The following is a 6,787-nucleotide window of genomic DNA, read 5'->3' as shown; positions in this document are numbered from 1 at the left end:
GTTGAGAAATCAGCTGACAGTCTAATGGGAGCTCCCTTGTATGTAACTTTCTTTCTCTCTTGCTGCCTTAAGATTCCTTCTTTGTCTTTAATGTCTGTCATTTTAATTATGATGTGTCTTGGTGTGGGTCTCTTTGGGTTCATCTTGACTGGGACTTTCTGTACTTCCCGAACTTGTGTGACTTTTTCCTTCACCAGGTTAGGGAAGTTTTCTGTCACTATATCTTTAAACAGGTTCTCTATGCCCTTTTTCTTCCCTTTCTCATACCCCTATGATGCAGATGTTTTTACATTTTATGTCGTACCAAAGCTCCGTTAAACTATCATCCTGTTTTTTTAATTCTTTTTCATTTTTGCTGCTCTAATTGGGTGTTTTTTCCTTACCCTGTCTTCCAAATCACTGATTTGATCCTCTGCTTCATTCAATCTTTGGCATGAAATGTTCCTTTTAATTCCTTCCAGTGTATTCTTAATGTCAGCTATGGTATTATTCATTTCCGACTGGTTCTTGTTTGTGGTCTCTGTTTCTTTTTTCACACTGTTGTAGTTCCTACTAAGTTGCTTGTAATTTTCATTAAGTTCCTTGAGCATCTCTATAATCATTACTTTGAACTCTATATCTGATAAATTGCTTTCATCCATTTCATTTAGGACTTTTTCTGGAGATTCCCCCTTATCTTTCATTTGAGGGTTGTTTCTTTATATCCCTATTTTAGCTATATCTTTGTGTTTGTTTCTATGTATTAGAAAGAACTGCTATGCCTACCAGTCTTCATGGGGTGGACTTATGTAGTGAGCATCCTCTGGGACCCAGTAGTACAGTCTCTTTGATCTCCTGAGCTGGATGCTCTAGGAATGTCCCTTGTGTGGGTTAGTTGGACTCACTTGTTGTAACTGAGTCTAGATTGTTGTTGTCCTATTAGTGGGTGGGATCTCCCCTCAGACTGCTGGTTGTAGAGCTCAACCCTGACAATGCTGTGTGAGTTGTTGTGCAGGTGCAGTCTTGAGGTGACTTTTGCCCTTCCTTGTTAAAAGTTACCTCTTCAGCTAGTCTTGCATTGGTAACTCAAGGTGAATGTTCTCCAATTTAATTTTATTTCCAGTTTGGTTCTGGGAGTCAGAGCAATAAGGATTCACCTACTCTACCACCATCTTTCTTGTTGTAGATCTCAAGTCATAAGAATTCTCTCATCTCAGCTGCTCCTGGTATCTGTGTCACCATAGGTGAGGAGGCTTCAGCTGCAGTACCTTCCCTCCACCTGCCACCCCTGGACAGCATCTCCCCCAATCATTGTTTTTATTGATTTATTTAATTGTTTTTAGAGAGAGAGGGATTGAGAGGGAAATAAACATTGATGTGAGTGTGAGACATCGATTGCTGTCTCCTGCACACCCCCTAATGGGGATCAAACCCACAACGTAGGAATGTGCCCTGACCCAGAATCGAACCAGCAATCATTTGGTGCATGGGACAAGGCTTAACCAACTGACCCACATCAGCAAAGGCACCAAATGACTGTTTTTAAATCAGAACCTGTCCCTTTCCAACTAAGAAATGATAAGGGTGTAAAATATTTATTTTTGCTAATCAAATCTGCCCCAATTCACCTGATAGGGTCAGATTTTTCTTGAAACCTAAGGATGCCCACATATCCTTTTCCCAGAAGGGTGAAATGTATTTAGAAGTAAGTAAGTCACATATTGAACCAATTTAGAAAAATAATAATTTTAAAGGAACTTTCACATGAGGGAACTAATCTTAAAACTTACTGAACATTTGTTGCAGGATGTTCCAATGAAAATTCAGGCCTTTTCTAGTCACCAATATCCTATATGCATGAGCTAGAATTAAGCCCATTATACAAGATTATGTTTAAAAGGAGGCTTATAGAATTTTTTGAGGCTATCAGGAGGGAATAATGGCGGCGGAATAGACAGACGTGTTCCGAGCCTTGTCCCGGAGCAGAAAGAAAGAACAGCTGAGGGTCGCACAAGGAGTGTTTGTTGGCTGGTTGGGAGACAGCTGAATTCCAGAAGAAGGTGGGGGACTGCTGAACGGGGTTCCCCTGACCTGGCAGCACCAACTGCGGCTGGGTCCCCTCCCGGAGCTGCGGGCTTGGACGCGGAGTCTGCGCCATCTTGATCCGGAAAGTGGAGCTTATCTGAAGCCTGAGAATCCACAACTGCGGCACCCCAGGAACAGCTGCGAGCCCCAGAACAACGCTCCCCAACTGGCGCAAGCGCACGGGTTCAGAGGAGCTCTACACTCCACCATGGAAAGGTCAGATTTCGCCTGGGATAAGGTGAGGTCTCTGGTCCCAGCGCGAGAGAGGAACGCGGGTTTTGCGGGAGCTGGAGGACCAGGGAAGTCTGTGCCTAGAAAAATCCGTGGCTGTAGGGGCTGGCGTGATCTGTGATTGTGGAAAGGGGTCCTCAGAGCTGCTAAGAGAAGGGCACTCTAAAAAGCAACCCATTTTGATCTGAAGTGCAGGGACACCCTAAGAATTTCAGGCAGTCCAGACTTACGCGCAGCCCCTGCGTTCCCTGGGTGCCTGGGCTTACTCGCAGTCCCGGAGTTCGCACAACTGGGCTTTTCCCTCTTGAAATTCTTGCTTCTGATTACTAAGCCCAATACATAGGATCACCCAGTTGGCGACACCCTGGGAGACTGCAGGGAAAGGTTGTTTTTCTGGAACCTGGGGATCGGAGCGGGGAGTGACCATCAGAGAGTCAGCTCTAAGGCAGACCACTCCCACAGGCCGGTGGCGAGTGCCACAGGGAAAGAAGGCTCTAACACTGCCTAGAGAGGCCATAGATAGACCCGGAAGTTAATCCAGAAACACTGCCACCCAGGGGCTGAATCACAAATTGACTCTTGTGTAATCAAAAATAAAGGAATACGAGAAATTAAGACACACCGCCTGCTTAAAATCAGGACTGGCTTACAACACCGAAGAGCAGTGGATCGCAGGGAACTGCAATACTGTCTGGACTGAGAAACAGGCGTGCCAAACAGAAAAACAGAGGAAGTGAATGACCTTCACTACTTCACATTTTATTTTTACCTTTTATTTTTTTATTTTTTTATTTTTTTTTATTTTCATTTTTTGCATCTTTTAATCAAGAAACTTTTTTTTCTTTTTTCATCACTTGATTTTACCTTTTTAATGATTACATTTTTATTTTCAATCCGTATTATTACTACTGCTATTTTATCTTTTTTTTTTTTTAAAGTGTCATTTTATTTTCTCTTCATTTTATTTTGGGATTAGGGTTCTACATTCTATTTTTATCTTTCCTTTAGCATCGTTTTACCCTATCTCAACTCTACCTTTAGGCCATCACTCTCTTCCTAACCTCCTCCTTTTCAGTGTCCTGTTTATCTTACCCTTTTACTGCTTTAGATTTTCCCTATTCTTTCTGTTTACCCCTTGTTAAAATTTCACCCTACTTACATATCTAATCTCCAATCCCCTGCTCCAAGTCCACATACACCTCTCCCTTCGCTGTCTGAGCTATCCATAAACGTGTCCTTCTCTCTGTCCTTTTGTAGTTGTTTGCTTGAATGTAGATTATATCCAATTTTTATGCTTTTTTGTGAGATTGTTTTGCTTATTCTTCTTTTGTTTATTTTTTTGTTTGTTTTGTGCTTCAGCTTTCCTTTGCCTCACTCCATATTAGTTGGTGTTGTAGTTTGTACTAATCCCCAGGCACTTGTTGCTGGCATTTGCTGGGATTAGTGATTGTTCTATTGGAGTTTTATCCCCAATATATATAGTCTGTTCCCCTTTCTCTCTTAGTCACCTTCTTGTCTCTCTTACTTTTTTTTTTCTCTTTACTTTCCCTTTTTCCAATTTCATTTTCACACTCCTTTTTTCTTTTTTTCTTTCTTTCTTTCTTTTTTCCTCTTCTTCTTTCTCTCCTATCACCTAATTTGCCTTTCTCTGGTGGTCACCTTTATTGGAGGTTATTAATATCGTGAATACATTCCTGTTCAGTGCCTTGTGAGTTGTACCTGGTAGTGCTGTATTTTGTGCCTTTAAATCAACCCAGGAGAGAGAGAACTACATAACCAGACACCCAGAGAAGAGAGACCATGGGGAGACAAAGAAGCAGCCCGCATATGAAAGAAAAGCAGGCATCACCAGAAAAGGAAGTAAACGAAATGGAGGCAAGCAACCTTCCAGAAAAAGAATTCAGAGAAATGGTCATAAGGTGGCTGAAAAGAATGGAAGACAAATTCGACAATATGAGCAAGAACCAAGAGGAAATGAAGAAGAACCAAGAAGAAATGAAAAATGACATCGCTGCTGTAAAGAACTCAATAGAAAGCATCAAGAGTAGACTAGAAGAAGCAGAGGACCGCATCAGTGAGCTAGAAGACAAGATGGAAAAAAATACCCAAGAAAAGCAACTTCTAGAAAAAAAAATTAAAAGGCAGGAGGAGAGTCTAAGGGAACTTTGGGACAACACGAAACAAAACAACATTCGCATAATAGGGGTTCCAGAAGGAAAGGAAGCTGAGCAAGGAATAGAAATCCTCTTTGAAGAAATAATGACAGAAAATTTCCAAGATATAGGGAAGAAAAAACACACACAAATCCAAGAAGCTCACAGAGTCCCAAGCAAAATGAACCCCAAAAGACCGACGCCAAGGCACATTATAATTAAATTGGCAAACACCAACGACAAAGTAAGAATCTTAAAAGCGGCAAGAGAGAGACAGAAAGTTACATACAAAGGAACCCCCATCAGACTAGCAACTGATTTCTCAACAGAAACTCATCAGGCCAGAAGGGAATGGAATGAAATATACAAAGTCATGCAAAGGAAGGGGCTGAATCCAAGAATACTGTACCCAGCAAGGCTGTCAATCAAAATTGAAGGTGAAATCAGGAGCTTCACAGACAAAAAAGGACTAAGGGAATTTATTACCACCAAACCAGCAATGCAAGAAATGCTAAAGGGTCTGCTGTAAAAAAAAAAGAAATAGGAAGCGAAGAAGGAACACAGGTGTAAAGAATAGGAATGGCGACAAATAAGTACCTATCAATAATAACTTTAAATGTAAATGGATTAAATGCCCCAATCAAAAGACATAGGGTAACGGATTGGATAAGAAAACACAACCCATATATCTGCTGTCTACAAGAAACCCACCTCAGAAAAAAAGACACACACAGACTGAGGGTGAAGGGATGGAAAAAGGTTTTCCAGGCAAATGGAACTGAAAAAAAAGCTGGGGTAGCAGTACTTATTTCTGACAAATTAGATCTCAAACTGAAGGACATAACAAGAGATAAGGAAGGCCATTTCATAATACTAAAGGGAGCAATCCAACAAGAAGAAATAACTCTGGTAAACATATATGCACCCAATACAGGAGCACCCAAATACATAAAAAAACTCCTGGAGGATATCAAGGGAGAGATTGACAGCAATACAATCATAGTAGGAGACTTTAATACCCCACTATCACCATTGGACAAATCCTCTAAACAAAACATCAGCAAAGAAACATCAATCCTAAATGACTCACTAGACCAGATGGAATTAATTGACATCTTCAGAACATTTCACCCCAAAGCCACAGAATATACATTCTTCTCAAGTGCACATGGGTCATTTTCAAAGATAGACCATATGTTGGGACATAGGCAAAGTCTCTTCAAATTCAAGAAGATAGAAATCATATCAAGCATCTTCTCAGACCACAGTGGCATAAAACTGGAAATCAACTACAATAAAAACAACCCAAAGAAATCAAACACATGGAGACTAAACAGCATGCTATTAAACCATGACTGGGTTAGCAGAGAGATCAAAGAAGAAATAAAAAACATCATGACAACAAATGACAATGAAAACACTACAATCCAAAATCTATGGGACACAGCGAAAGCAGTCTTGAGAGGGAAGTTCATAGCTCTACAAGCCTACTGCAAAAAACAAGAAACAGGGGTAATAAATTACCTAACCCAACAACTCAAAGAGTTAGAAAAAGAGCAACAAGAAAAGCCCAGTGTAAGCAGAAGGAAGTAAATAATAAAGATCAGAGCACAGATAAACGACATAGAGACCAAAGAAACAATACAAAAGATCAACAAAACCAAGAGCTGGTTCTTTGAAAGGATAAACAAGATTGATGAACCTCTAGCCAGGCTCACCAAGAAGCAAAGAGAGAGGACCCAAATAAACAAGATCAGAAATGAAAGAGGTGAAATAACAACAGATCCCGCCGAAATACAAAGGATTGTTAAAAAATACTACGAACAACTCTATTCCAACAAACTGGAAAACCTGGAGGAAATGGACATATTCCTAGAAAAATATAACCTTCCAAAACTCAATCAGGAAGAATCTAAACAGCTCAACATGCCAGTAACTATGGAAGAAATTGAAGCAGTCATCAAAGAGCTTCCGGCAAACAAAAGCCCGGGGCCAGACGGCTTCACAGGAGAGTTCTACCAAACGTTCAAGGAAGAACTAAAACCTATCCTCCTCAGACTATTCCAAAAAATTCAAGAGGAAGGAACACTTCCAAGCTCCTTCTATGAAGCCAGCATCACCCTAATACCAAAACCAGATAAAGACAACACAATGAAGGAGAATTACAGGCCAATATCCCTCATGAATGTAGATGCCAAAATCCTCAATAAAATTCTAGCAAATAGGATCCAGCAGTACATCAGAAAGATCATACACCATGACCAAGTAGGATTTATCCCAGGAATGCAAGGATGGTTCAATATCCGCAAATCAATAAATGTGATACATCACATAAACAA

Source organism: Plecotus auritus, assembly GCF_963455305.1.
Source record: "Plecotus auritus genome assembly, chromosome: 1".
Lineage (NCBI taxonomy): Eukaryota > Metazoa > Chordata > Mammalia > Chiroptera > Vespertilionidae > Plecotus > Plecotus auritus.
Note: the sequence above shows the minus strand (reverse complement) of the source record.